Source organism: Solanum stenotomum, chromosome 2 (genome assembly GCF_019186545.1).
Source record: "Solanum stenotomum isolate F172 chromosome 2, ASM1918654v1, whole genome shotgun sequence".
Lineage (NCBI taxonomy): Eukaryota > Viridiplantae > Streptophyta > Magnoliopsida > Solanales > Solanaceae > Solanum > Solanum stenotomum.
The window spans coordinates 51,808,212-51,820,925 of record NC_064283.1 but is presented as its reverse complement, the minus strand read 5'-3'; the positions used below and the strand labels follow the sequence as shown (position 1 = coordinate 51,820,925).

General features: G+C 25.5%; 1 pseudogene; it reads left to right on the top strand.

The window, feature by feature from the left end:
• Positions 1–448: 448 nt before the first annotated feature.
• LOC125856087 (disease resistance protein RPP13-like) lies at positions 449–12,130 on the top strand (annotated as a pseudogene).
• Positions 12,131–12,714: the final 584 nt, after the last annotated feature.

The following is a 12,714-nucleotide window of genomic DNA, read 5'->3' as shown; positions in this document are numbered from 1 at the left end:
AGAAGTATTTAATACCACTAACTATCATTACCACAGGGCCACTAAAGTCGTTCCTTGGGACCCATATTTTTGGGGGGTCCCATTTTAATTTTTTTTTTTTTTACTTATAATGATATTTTTAAAAAAAAAATTATATGTACTATGAGTGCTATAATTTTACTAAGGAAATTGCATTTAAAAAAATTATATGTACCAGCAGGGAACTATATGTGATTACTGATTATATTACTACAAAAGATAAATTTAATTTCAATTTGAATTGTCTTAACTTGTTATCATCATATGACTTTATATTGATAGTGTCAAACACAGCCACATAGTTTTTTAACCAATGCATATATATGCCGGCAAAGAATTCATGTCCATTTTTGGCCTTATATCTTCATTCTTGAATTCGTATATATATACAGCCCCCTCTTTTCTACATAAAAAATCAACACTCCTGAAGATGGCTGATGCCTTTCTGTCATTTGCACTTCGAAAATTGGGTGATTTCCTCAGTCAACAAGTTTCCCTGCTTACAAGTCTCAGAGATGAAATCAAATGGCTGAGAAATGAGCTACTCTTCATACAACCTTTCCTCAAAGATGCAGAACTAAAGCAATGTGGAGATCAAAGAGTTGTACAATGGGTGTTTGAGATCAACTCTATTGCTAATGATGCTGTTGCTATACTCGAGACTTACACCTTTGAGGCTGGTAAACGTGCTAGTTGTCTCAAGGCTTGTGCTTGCATATGTAGGAAGGAGAAGAAATTATACAATGTCTCCAAGGAGATCAAATCACTCAAGAAACGAATCATGGATATCTCTCGCAAATGAGACACTTATGGTATTACAAATATCAATAGTAATGCTGGAGAAGGGCCAAGTAACCAGGTTGCAACATTGAGGAGAACTACCTCATATATGGATGACCAGGATTACATTTTTGTTGGCTTTCAGGATGTTGTACAAACATTGCTAGCTGAACTTCTCAAAGCAGAGCCTCGTCGAAGCGTCCTCTCCATTTATGGAATGGGGGGTTTAGGCAAGACCACTCTTGCGAGAAAACTTTACATTAGTCCTAATATAGCCTCTAGTTTCCTTACACACGCTTGGATATGTGTTTCGCAAGAGTACAACACCATGGATCTTCTTAGGAATATCATAAAATCCATCCACGATCGCACCATGGAAACTCTAGATTTGTTGGAAAGGATGACAGAAGGAGATCTAGAAATTTATCTTCATGATCTATTAAAAGAACGCAAATACCTTGTGGTGGTTGATGATGTATGGCAGAAAGAAGCATGGGAGAGTTTGAAAAGAGCATTCTCGGATAGCAAGAATGGCAGCAGAGGCATTATTACCACGCGCAAAGAGGATGTCGCTGAAAGAGCAGACGACAGAGGTTTTGCTCATAAACTTTGTTTCCTAAGCCAAGAAGAAAGTTGGGATCTCTTTCGTAGGAAACTACTTGATGTTCGAGCAATAGTTCCAAAAATGGAAAGTCTAGCTAAGGATATGGTGGAAAAGTGTAGAGGCTTACCTCTTGCAATTGTTGTATTGAGCAGACTACTTTCGCATAAAAAGGGGCTAAACGAATGGCAAAAGGTGAAAGATCACCTTTGGAAGAACATTAAAGAAGATAAATCTATTGAAATCTCTAACATACTATCATTAAGCTACAATGATTTGTCAGTTGTGCTCAAGCAGTGTTTTCTTTACTTTGGTATTTTTCCAGAAGATCAAGTTCTCGAGACTGATAACATAATACGATTGTGGATGGCCGAGGGTTTCATACCCAGAGGAGAAGAAAGAATGGAGGATACCGCTGAAGGCTTCTTGAATGAGCTGATAAGACGAAGCTTGGTTCAAGTGGCTAAAACATTTTGGGAAAGAGTTACTGAATGTAAGGTTCATGATTTACTCCATGATCTTGCGATACAAAAGGCATTGGAGGTGAACTTCTTTGACATTTATAATCCAAAAAGCCACTCCACACTACTAAAAAAATAGTGAATACCGACCTAAAAATTTCCGACCTCAAATGGAGGTCGGTATTTACAAGTAGTCGGTTTTTATGCAAAATAAAGTGGGAAAATCAAATTCCGACCTCTGGAGGTCGGAATTTTTCCCGGAAAAAAATGAATTACAATAAAAACCGACCTCTTGATGTCGGTATTAAACAAGTAACAAATAATATCGATGTATGTCGGTAAAATTAAATAGTATGTAAAAAATAAATTAATATAAAATACCGACCTCATGAGGTCGGTATTTTTTATATTTAATTGAGAAAATAATACCGACATCAAGAGGTCGGTTTTTGTTTCTGGGAAAAATTCCGACCTCCTGAGGTCGGAATTTGGTTATTTTGCATAAAAAATGACTTCTTGATGTCGGTTATAATATCGACTTCTGAATGTCGGTAAATTAAATAGTATGTAATTAAAATACAGACCTCATGAGGTCGATATTTTTTCTAATTACTATTAATTAAAGTGACATCCGGAGGTCGGTATTTTTATTTCATCTATTACTTTTAAAAGCGACATCCAGAGGTCGGTATTTTTATTTCATCTATTACTTTTAAATGCGACATCCGGAGGTCGGTATTTTTATTTCATCTATTACTTTTAAAAGCGACATCCGGAGGTCGGTATTTTTATTATTACTTTTAAAAGCGACATCCGGGGGTCGGTTTGTTGTTCATTTTACACCTATAACAATTTTTGTATACTATGAAATTACGTTGATATGAAAACCGACAACAAGTAGTCGGTTTTTATGCAAAATAAAGCGGGAAAACAAAATTCCGACCTCAAGAGGTCGGAATTTTTCCCAGAAAATGAATTACAATAAAAATCGACCTCTTGATGTCGGTATTATTTTCTCAATTAAATATAAAAAACAAAATTGAGAAATATTTTGATTTAATTTTATTTAAATCGTCTTCCGGAGGACGATTTTGTGTAATATAAAAAACAAAAAAATTATAATATTGACTTCTGGAAGTCGGTAAAATTAAATAGTATGTAATAAATTAATATTTTCAATTAACTTTAAATAAATCGTCTTCCGAATGACGGTAATTTATACAAGTTAAAAAATAATTTAATATAAAATACCGACCTCCCGATGTCAATATTATTTAATTAACATGATTACTTTTTAATGTGATACCGACCTCATGACGTCGGTATTTTTTTATTAAATCTAATTACTTTTAATAAAAGCGACATCCGGAGGCCGGTTTGTTTAAAATATTCCTATTAATAATCATAATTTTGCAATTGTGCATAATACTAAAATTTCATTTTACACCTACAATTAATTGTTCAAAAAGTGTAACAATTTTGTATACTTCAATAAATAAAAAGTTAGAATTCGTGGAATAAATAAAAAAATATCTATAAATCCATATTTAGAGTATGAAACTACGTTGATATGAATTAGGAGATAATTATACTTATATTTCTAGAGTAATGTACAAATTCTATCAGTCCTTCGTCTAATCATGAACTTAATATCTGAAGTCATGATGTAGAGGTGAAGAGCTAACATATAATCCATTCGAGTATGAAATGCACGCGAGATAGCTAGTATTATTATATACGTTCGATCTAATTGAATGGATGTTAAGTGTAGTGATCACCTTCTAATTATGATGACATGTAAACGATACTTTATCGGAGTATAAAATACGTTGATTAATTATATACTACTCGAGTAGTTTAACAAATCAATTAAAGAAATATCGATGATCAATTCAAGGAGATTTATATATTAAATTTGATATTGATAAACTTTTGTTGATCAATTAAATTAAATTTATATAATTAGGAGTTATATAATTTAAATTTATAAAATTAACTTGATCGATAAATTAAATTTATTAAATTAAACTTATGTTGATGTGTAGTTAAATTTTATATATATATATTTGATATTGATAAACTTTTGTTGGTCAAAAAAATTAAATTTATATAATTAGGAGTTATATAATTTAAATTTATAAAATTAACTCTATCGATAAATTAAATTTATTAAATTAAACTTATGTTGATGTGTAGTTAAATTTTATATATATATATTTGATATTGATAAACTTTTGTTGGTCAAAAAAATTAAATTTATATAATTAGGAGTTATATAATTTAAATTTATAAAATTAACTCTATCGATAAATTAAATTTATTAAATTAAACTTATGTTGATGTGTAGTTAAATTTTATATATATATATTTGATATTGATAAACTTTTGTTGGTCAAAAAAATTAAATTTATATAATTAGGAGTTATATAATTTAAATTTATAAAATTAACTCTATCGATAAATTAAATTTATTAAATTAAACTTATGTTGATGTGTAGTTAAATTTTATATATATATATTTGATATTGATAAACTTTTGTTGGTCAAAAAAATTAAATTTATATAATTAGGAGTTATATAATTTAAATTTATAAAATTAACTCTATCGATAAATTAAATTTATTAAATTAAACTTATGTTGATGTGTAGTTAAATTTTATATATATATATTTGATATTGATAAACTTTTGTTGGTCAAAAAAATTAAATTTATATAATTAGGAGTTATATAATTTAAATTTATAAAATTAACTCTATCGATAAATTAAATTTATTAAATTAAACTTATGTTGATGTGTAGTTAAATTTTATATATATATATTTGATATTGATAAACTTTTGTTGGTCAAAAAAATTAAATTTATATAATTAGGAGTTATATAATTTAAATTTATAAAATTAACTCTATCGATAAATTAAATTTATTAAATTAAACTTATGTTGATGTGTAGTTAAATTTTATATATATATATTTGATATTGATAAACTTTTGTTGGTCAAAAAAATTAAATTTATATAATTAGGAGTTATATAATTTAAATTTATAAAATTAACTCTATCGATAAATTAAATTTATTAAATTAAACTTATGTTGATGTGTAGTTAAATTTTATATATATATATTTGATATTGATAAACTTTTGTTGGTCAAAAAAATTAAATTTATATAATTAGGAGTTATATAATTTAAATTTATAAAATTAACTCTATCGATAAATTAAATTTATTAAATTAAACTTATGTTGATGTGTAGTTAAATTTTATATATATATATTTGATATTGATAAACTTTTGTTGGTCAAAAAAATTAAATTTATATAATTAGGAGTTATATAATTTAAATTTATAAAATTAACTCTATCGATAAATTAAATTTATTAAATTAAACTTATGTTGATGTGTAGTTAAATTTTATATATATATATTTGATATTGATAAACTTTTGTTGGTCAAAAAAATTAAATTTATATAATTAGGAGTTATATAATTTAAATTTATAAAATTAACTCTATCGATAAATTAAATTTATTAAATTAAACTTATGTTGATGTGTAGTTAAATTTTATATATATATATTTGATATTGATAAACTTTTGTTGGTCAAAAAAATTAAATTTATATAATTAGGAGTTATATAATTTAAATTTATAAAATTAACTCTATCGATAAATTAAATTTATTAAATTAAACTTATGTTGATGTGTAGTTAAATTTTATATATATATATTTGATATTGATAAACTTTTGTTGGTCAAAAAAATTAAATTTATATAATTAGGAGTTATATAATTTAAATTTATAAAATTAACTCTATCGATAAATTAAATTTATTAAATTAAACTTATGTTGATGTGTAGTTAAATTTTATATATATATATTTGATATTGATAAACTTTTGTTGGTCAAAAAAATTAAATTTATATAATTAGGAGTTATATAATTTAAATTTATAAAATTAACTCTATCGATAAATTAAATTTATTAAATTAAACTTATGTTGATGTGTAGTTAAATTTTATATATATATATTTGATATTGATAAACTTTTGTTGGTCAAAAAAATTAAATTTATATAATTAGGAGTTATATAATTTAAATTTATAAAATTAACTCTATCGATAAATTAAATTTATTAAATTAAACTTATGTTGATGTGTAGTTAAATTTTATATATATATATTTGATATTGATAAACTTTTGTTGGTCAAAAAAATTAAATTTATATAATTAGGAGTTATATAATTTAAATTTATAAAATTAACTCTATCGATAAATTAAATTTATTAAATTAAACTTATGTTGATGTGTAGTTAAATTTTATATATATATATTTGATATTGATAAACTTTTGTTGGTCAAAAAAATTAAATTTATATAATTAGGAGTTATATAATTTAAATTTATAAAATTAACTCTATCGATAAATTAAATTTATTAAATTAAACTTATGTTGATGTGTAGTTAAATTTTATATATATATATTTGATATTGATAAACTTTTGTTGGTCAAAAAAATTAAATTTATATAATTAGGAGTTATATAATTTAAATTTATAAAATTAACTCTATCGATAAATTAAATTTATTAAATTAAACTTATGTTGATGTGTAGTTAAATTTTATATATATATATTTGATATTGATAAACTTTTGTTGGTCAAAAAAATTAAATTTATATAATTAGGAGTTATATAATTTAAATTTATAAAATTAACTCTATCGATAAATTAAATTTATTAAATTAAACTTATGTTGATGTGTAGTTAAATTTTATATATATATATTTGATATTGATAAACTTTTGTTGGTCAAAAAAATTAAATTTATATAATTAGGAGTTATATAATTTAAATTTATAAAATTAACTCTATCGATAAATTAAATTTATTAAATTAAACTTATGTTGATGTGTAGTTAAATTTTATATATATATATTTGATATTGATAAACTTTTGTTGGTCAAAAAAATTAAATTTATATAATTAGGAGTTATATAATTTAAATTTATAAAATTAACTCTATCGATAAATTAAATTTATTAAATTAAACTTATGTTGATGTGTAGTTAAATTTTATATATATATATTTGATATTGATAAACTTTTGTTGGTCAAAAAAATTAAATTTATATAATTAGGAGTTATATAATTTAAATTTATAAAATTAACTCTATCGATAAATTAAATTTATTAAATTAAACTTATGTTGATGTGTAGTTAAATTTTATATATATATATTTGATATTGATAAACTTTTGTTGGTCAAAAAAATTAAATTTATATAATTAGGAGTTATATAATTTAAATTTATAAAATTAACTCTATCGATAAATTAAATTTATTAAATTAAACTTATGTTGATGTGTAGTTAAATTTTATATATATATATTTGATATTGATAAACTTTTGTTGGTCAAAAAAATTAAATTTATATAATTAGGAGTTATATAATTTAAATTTATAAAATTAACTCTATCGATAAATTAAATTTATTAAATTAAACTTATGTTGATGTGTAGTTAAATTTTATATATATATATTTGATATTGATAAACTTTTGTTGGTCAAAAAAATTAAATTTATATAATTAGGAGTTATATAATTTAAATTTATAAAATTAACTCTATCGATAAATTAAATTTATTAAATTAAACTTATGTTGATGTGTAGTTAAATTTTATATATATATATTTGATATTGATAAACTTTTGTTGGTCAAAAAAATTAAATTTATATAATTAGGAGTTATATAATTTAAATTTATAAAATTAACTCTATCGATAAATTAAATTTATTAAATTAAACTTATGTTGATGTGTAGTTAAATTTTATATATATATATTTGATATTGATAAACTTTTGTTGGTCAAAAAAATTAAATTTATATAATTAGGAGTTATATAATTTAAATTTATAAAATTAACTCTATCGATAAATTAAATTTATTAAATTAAACTTATGTTGATGTGTAGTTAAATTTTATATATATATATTTGATATTGATAAACTTTTGTTGGTCAAAAAAATTAAATTTATATAATTAGGAGTTATATAATTTAAATTTATAAAATTAACTCTATCGATAAATTAAATTTATTAAATTAAACTTATGTTGATGTGTAGTTAAATTTTATATATATATATTTGATATTGATAAACTTTTGTTGGTCAAAAAAATTAAATTTATATAATTAGGAGTTATATAATTTAAATTTATAAAATTAACTCTATCGATAAATTAAATTTATTAAATTAAACTTATGTTGATGTGTAGTTAAATTTTATATATATATATTTGATATTGATAAACTTTTGTTGGTCAAAAAAATTAAATTTATATAATTAGGAGTTATATAATTTAAATTTATAAAATTAACTCTATCGATAAATTAAATTTATTAAATTAAACTTATGTTGATGTGTAGTTAAATTTTATATATATATATTTGATATTGATAAACTTTTGTTGGTCAAAAAAATTAAATTTATATAATTAGGAGTTATATAATTTAAATTTATAAAATTAACTCTATCGATAAATTAAATTTATTAAATTAAACTTATGTTGATGTGTAGTTAAATTTTATATATATATATTTGATATTGATAAACTTTTGTTGGTCAAAAAAATTAAATTTATATAATTAGGAGTTATATAATTTAAATTTATAAAATTAACTCTATCGATAAATTAAATTTATTAAATTAAACTTATGTTGATGTGTAGTTAAATTTTATATATATATATTTGATATTGATAAACTTTTGTTGGTCAAAAAAATTAAATTTATATAATTAGGAGTTATATAATTTAAATTTATAAAATTAACTCTATCGATAAATTAAATTTATTAAATTAAACTTATGTTGATGTGTAGTTAAATTTTATATATATATATTTGATATTGATAAACTTTTGTTGGTCAAAAAAATTAAATTTATATAATTAGGAGTTATATAATTTAAATTTATAAANTACCAACACTAGTTGATCCTATTGATGACAAAATTGATTTTCTTGCAAGATCGATTTGTGTCCATCTAGTGTTGACACTTAACTTTAAATTTAGAAATAATATATTTGTTGAGCATAAGAACCAACACTAGTTGATCCTATTGATGACAAAATTGATTTTCTTGCAAGATCGATTTGTGTCCATCTAGTGTTGATATTAAGCTTTAATTTAGGAATAATGTGTTTGTTAAGCATAAGTCCCAACACTAGTTGATCCTATTGATGACAAAATTGATTTTCTTGCAAGATCGATTTGTGTCCATCTAGTGTTGACACTTAGCTTTAAATTTAGAAATAATATATTTGTTAAGCATAAGTACCAACACTATTTGATCCTGTAGATGATAAAATTGATTTAGTTGGTGGATTTAGTTGTTGGAATTAAGGCAAAACTAAACTAGGTAAAGTTAAAAAGTTGTTATGTTGTTTAAATAAGTTAAAATAAATAATGTGGTTTAGTTAGTGAATTTAGTTGTTGGAATTAAGTTAAAACTAAACTAGTTAACGTTAAAAAGTTGTTAAGTTGTTTAAATAAGTTAAAATAAATAATGAGGGTTAGTTAGTGAATTTAGTTGTTGGAATTAAGTCAAAACTAAACTAGTTAACGTTAAAAAGTTGTTAAGTTGTTTAAATAAGTTAAAATAAATAATGTGGGTTAGTTAGTGAATTTAATTGCTGGAATTAAGTCAAAACTAAACTTATCTCAATATCGAGCTTGCAACTATAGCCGAAAGAAAGAAGAAGAGAGAAGAAAGAGAGAAAAAGAGAGAAGAAGAGAGAAGAAGAGAGAGGAGGAGATTGCGGCAGCAAAGGAGGTAGAGAACAAGAGGTATGCAGCGCTTCAGGCCCAACTAACTTTTTTTTTGAATCAGGAAATATTCTTCCTCCATGTCCGGCTAGCAGTGATGAATCTGATCAGGAGGATGATGAGAATCATAAGTCTGATAAGGAAAGTGAGGGTGATGAGAATGGTAAGTCTGATAAGGAGAGTGAGGGTGATGAGGAGTAGTTGTATCTATTTGACATTTTAGACTTCTATATTTTTGGAATTGTTTAATTTGATCGTATTTTAGTTTATTTTGAAGTTGGATGAAGTTTATTTTGAAATAGTTTAATGTATATGTTGAAAATATTGTTTTGTTTTGGTTGGATGAAGTTTATTTGGCTTTGGGTTGTTTTGGTTGGATGAAATTTATTTCGCTTTGGGTTGTTTTGGTTGGATGAATTTTATTTGGCTTCGGGTTGTTTTGGTTGGATGAAGTTTATTTGGCTTTGGGTTGTTTTGGTATAAATATGCAGGTGGGCAACTAAAAATTGTAGCAATTTGCTGCCTGTTTTGTAGCAGAAAATCGACCTCCGGAGGTCGGAATTTCAAAAATAAAAAATAAAAATACCGACCTCCGGAGGTTAGAATTCCAAAACTAAAAAATAAAAATACCGACCTCCGGAGGTCAGAATTTTAAAAATACAAAACTAAAAATACCGACCTCCGGAGGTCAGAATTTTAAAAATACAAAAATAAAAATACCGACCTCTGGAGGTCAGAATTTCAACATTACAAAAATAAAAATACCAATCTCCGGAGGTCAAAATTTCAAAAATACAAAAATAAAAATACCGACCTCCGGAGGTCGGAATTTCAACATTACAAAAATAAAAATACCGACCTCCGGAGGTCAGAATTTCAACATTACAAAAATAAAAATACCGACCTTCGGAGGTCAGAATTTCAACATTAGAAAAATAAAAATACCGACCTCCGGAGGTCATAATCTCAAAATGCAAAAATAAAAATACCGACCTCCTGAGGTCGAAATTTAAAAAAATGAATATTTCGACATAAAATAAAAACTGACCTCCAGAGGTCGGTATTGAATAGCGACCCAGCTTTTTCCGACCTAAGCTGGGATGCCGGTTTTAGGTCGGTATTTCAGGGAATACCGACCTCCGGAGGTCGGTATTGGTAGGTCGGTATTCACTGTTTTTTTAGTATTGTCATATCCTCTTTATGTATCAGACATGTCATTCATAGTCAAGGAGAAAGGTACCCCTCAGTTGATCTTTCTAACTTAAAGTTGAGGTCACTTATGTCCTTCGATCCAGATTTTTGTAAGATGAGTCTTATAAACTTCAGGAGTGTGTTCCAACATCTGTATGTGTTGTACTTGGAGATGCGTGTTGACAATATGTCTATTGTATAAGTACCTGATGCCATAGGAAGTTTGTACCACCTCAAGTTCTTAAGCTTGAAAGGTATCGATGACCTTCCGTCTTCCATTGGCAACCTCAAGAATCTACAGACACTTGTTGTCAATGAGTGCGGATACACTTGCCAACTACCCCGCGAGACAGTTGACCTAATAAATTTAAGACATTTAGTTGCTCGGTATTCAAAACCTCTGGTACATATAAGCAAACTCACTAGTCTTCAAGTTGTTGATGGCATCCATTGTGATCAATGGAAAGATGTTGACCCTGTTGATTTAGTCAATCTTGGAGAATTAAGCATGCATCATATTAAGAAATCTTACTCCCTAAACAACATTAGCAGCTTGAAAAACCTTAGCATTCTCACATTGTTTTGTGAAGGTTATAAAACATTCCCATCCCTTGAATTTGTTAATTGCTGTGAAAAGCTCTAGAAATTGAGGTTAAATGGGGTGATTGAGAAATTGCCTGATCTGTTTCCAAATTCCATCACAATGATGGTTCTGAGGGACTCAAGACTGACAAAAGATCCGATGCCTATTTTGGGAACATTGCCAAACCTAAGGAATCTCGAATTGATTACAGCTTATGAAGGAAAAGAAATGATGTGCAGAGATAACAGCTTCAGTCAACTAGACTTCCTTATTCTTAATGATCTTTACAACCTAGAAAGATGGCATTTAGCCACAAATTCCATGCCTCTGATTAAAGGTTTTGCTATTTATGATTGTCCAAACTTGAAGAAGATTCCAGAGAGAATGAAAGACGTGAAGCAAGTAACTTTGTTCATTTTTTCTTTTATATAAATTGTGTGTGAAATAATATTTGTGTGAAACGGGGAGAAAAAGCGGTCACTTGAAGACATTCACCTTCATCAAGTTGGGCTATTGAAGCATCAATCAACTTTCTCTCTTTACTCATTATTTCAACAGAACTGGTTTTCAATGTTCCATTTCTTTTTGTTTTTCGCTTTTTTAAGTATGTGGAATTGGTTCCAACATTACTTTTTTTTTTTGCGTATTCTGTGCAGATTATTTTATTTATCTAAAGGTAAATTAATGACGAGGTTAATATATATGAGAACATAGAATAATTATGTAAAATCTTACTTGATTACGGCGTGCTATATATCATGGTATTGAAGCTCAAGTTGAACTCGTTGATTGTTCATGAGGTACGACCAATATTGGTTCACTTGAAAAAAATTTGGAAATAGATACACTCATTGATGGGTTGACTAGTAACTTGCTTCATTCATGAAGTAAGTTACAACTCCACTAAACAACTCTCTATAGTAAAAGAGGACGAGCTAAGTATACGTAAGAAGATTATAAGTATTTTCGCAATGAATACATCAATTTCACCATAATAATAGGTTGGGCATATCAATTAGACAACAAACCCAATTTCAAACTCAACTGTACTTCATACATAACAAGATTATAAGCTAAATCCACAGTTTTGAGGTTCGATTCTTACCTCAAATAGGTGAAACCCGTCGATTATAGCAGCCTCCGATTCAAAAAAGTCAATTGTTTCTCCACTTCAATCTTCTCTCTCCAAAAGTATTTAGAACAAATATGAAATTTGGATCGAAGAAGAACAAGTTACCTAAGGGAAAATCATAAAATG